At 38.8% G+C, this 3,041-nt stretch overlaps 1 pseudogene; it reads right to left on the minus strand.

Annotated features, from left to right (window-relative positions):
• Positions 1 to 663: 663 nt before the first annotated feature.
• Positions 664 to 2,650, minus strand: LOC119345088 (annotated as a pseudogene).
• Positions 2,651 to 3,041: the final 391 nt, after the last annotated feature.

The raw sequence follows: 3,041 nt of genomic DNA on the forward strand, positions 1-3,041 counted from the left end.
TATCTATATTTATCTCTAAGAAACAAAAATCTAGTCTGTCTTCAGCTAATTGTGAACAATGTAAAATGCAAAGGCAACATAAAGAAAAAACAAAATACATGAGAATATAAATTGTTAATTTTTTTAAAAAAACATATGTTGTTTTCTTACATAAGTAAAAGAAAAAAAAATTAGACAACAAAGATTTGGGTCCCTTTATAGTAACAAGTGTCATCATGGTCGGATGGTTAGCCCATGCACATGCAGCCAGCCACCAGCAGGACACAAAGGTTTGAACCATGGGGCTCACAATCTTCCATTCAGATTTAGATATTATTTTGTATGGTCTTCAAAGGACATATCATGTATAGTTGTGAAAGTTTAACAAGAGTCATGATTAGTCTGGTGGCTATCCATGCTAGTCGTTTAGTAGGGGATCATTCGTTTGATCCACACTGCGGTGTCTTTTTTTCATTTTATTTGACTGATTTTGTACGTGAGTAAATAAAATGCAAGGGAGTTATCTGGAAAAAAAATGCTTCCAGCCGCCACAGGTGGGCCTACGCCATGCTGATAGGCCACATGTGCAGGCCATACGTCCAGATATGAGAGGAAGCATCGTATTTGAATGTGCAAACAAGTTATATGATCACAATTCCATATTTTGCAAGTTTTAGAACCAAACTACACATCAAACGCAAGTTGTATGACTCCCATACAAGCTGGAACTTCCCCCAGAAAGTTTGTTGTTCGACATGTCCAAAGATTGCATGTAAATGTTCTCGCACAGCGACTTTGGTATGTTCCCATCGATGTTGTTACTAGAAATATTAAGAACAGACAATCTTGGAAACAATGAGCCAATGTTGTCTGGCAGTTGTCCTGTGACTTGGTTCATGTGTATGTCGATAGTGGACAGATAAGGTTGGGTATGCCTTGGGTCCATCGATCCAGTTAGTGAGTTATTTCCAAGATTTAGATACTGAAGTGTTGATTCCTTTGTAAACAGCCAACTCGGCATGCTACCGGACAAGTTATTGTTGGATAAATCAAGCATCTCTAAATGACGTTGTGTGCGTAAAAAATGTGGTTCTGCAATAATGTTCTTGTCAAGGTCACAACCAGAGAGCAATAGCACTTTCAATTGGAACGAAGGAATCCATCCAGGAATATGCCCGTCAACAACTAGGTTAGAATTGCCTGAAAGGTCTATCACTTCTAGATTTGTGAGGTTTCTAAGCCAAATGAAAGAAAATCTACCACTCAAATTGTTGCCGGAAAGCTGAAGAGCCTTAAATGACGATGGAAGATTTGATGATTGATTTATCAGAATTTGTCCTCCAAAGCAATTATATGAGAGATCCAATTGTTGAATATGTGGAAGCAAAAACACGAATGCTGGAATGTTTCCACTGAACTGGTTGATTGCCAAATACAACTCTCGTAGATTCTTGAGAATTCGAAATGCTGCAGGAGTAGAAAAATCATGTAACAATAGTTATCATCAATGGTTACACTTTTTTTCTTCTGATATACGCAGTAAATGTTCTTCTGATAGGAATACCTTGTTCATTTGGAAGAGCTCCACTCAACTTATTAGATACGAGATTTAAAATTTCAAGATGAGGAAGTGCAAATAAAGACGCAGGAAGAGATCCACTAAACTGGTTGACACCCAAGTTCAAGGTCTTGATGTTTATAAAGTCTGCAATGCGTGCAAGTAGTATAATTGTTACAGGTAACACATACTAATAAAACATGAAATAAGAATATCTACCTGTAAAAATTGGAAGAGTTCCGTTGAGGCTATTATAACTGAGATCCAAGACTTCAAGTGAAAGTGGTCCTGAGGATGAATTTATTGGAATTTGCCCACGGAAGTGCAAATAGCGATTCCGGGAGGTCTCCATCGAAGCTATTGAAAGACATGTTCAATTGTCGGAAGTTTCTAAGATTTTCAGTAGCTGCAACATGTGCAGGCATGCGAGACGAATTATTAATATGAAAATTTGATGTCTACCTTAGTATTCCTACAATAAGCACAAATCTCTACCTGTGCTTGGAAGAGCTCCGGTCATGTAGTTACCGTTGAGAGCTAGAACTTCCAGTGAAACAATGCGCCCTAGAAATTCCGGGAAACCCCCTCCCTGTGTAGTAGCACTAAAGTCAAGATATCGAAGCTTGGATAGTACAACTAATCATGCAGGTGTTTTTGTTTGTATATCAATGAGAATAAGAAGTCATTGCACATACATATTGTTCTATAAAAAGAGAATTTGGAGCACACATACGTACCTTCCAAGGCTAGCGAACAGGGATAATTGTTTGATAGATCAAGGTATTCAAACTCATGTAATGCAGAAAACACTGTTGAGTTTAAATACCAATGATCGTGTGAACTAGTCACAAATATGTACGAAAGATCGAGATGAGACACTCGTTGTGTTGTATTGTTGCATTTCACACGCTCCCACGAGCAGCAGTCATCACCATCCTCCCCCCATGAATTAGTCACGCCCAAGGAGCGCGCTCTCATAAGGGAGGACTGAATATCCATTAGTGCAGCCCTCTCCTCCACGAAGCAACCAGAGGACAAGTGAAGCATGAACTGTAACGACAAAAATAGTACTAATATCGAAGACAATAATCCCCATGGCAAGCAGCTACCCATAGCTAGACTTTGGGAGAGAAGTGGTGAGTGGTTTTGCAGTTCTGCAGGCTTTCCTTTTATCGATCTTTCGCTAGCTTCATAGGTACTAATTATAGACGCAAGGACTTGCAAGGAATACAAGTCTAGGAGTACAACTTGGCACATAAGGTCAATTTAATTACTTGAACAAAGTCTTCAGCAATCATGCATCATCCACAGGAAATCTTGTTGTGAAGATATTTCTGTTGAGTATATGTGTTATGCATATCTGTGTATTGGGCCTACCTTCTAGTTCCTTGTATAGCTGAGGTCGTGACCCACCTCTTGTACATCATATATATGTGCCTTTGCACGTGAGCAATACATTGTGCAATACCAACAACATACATGATATCAGTTTTTAGGTTATAAC

The sequence above is a fragment of the Triticum dicoccoides genome, unplaced genomic scaffold, assembly GCF_002162155.2.
Source record: "Triticum dicoccoides isolate Atlit2015 ecotype Zavitan unplaced genomic scaffold, WEW_v2.0 scaffold204512, whole genome shotgun sequence".
In the NCBI taxonomy this organism is placed as follows: Eukaryota; Viridiplantae; Streptophyta; class Magnoliopsida; order Poales; family Poaceae; genus Triticum; species Triticum dicoccoides.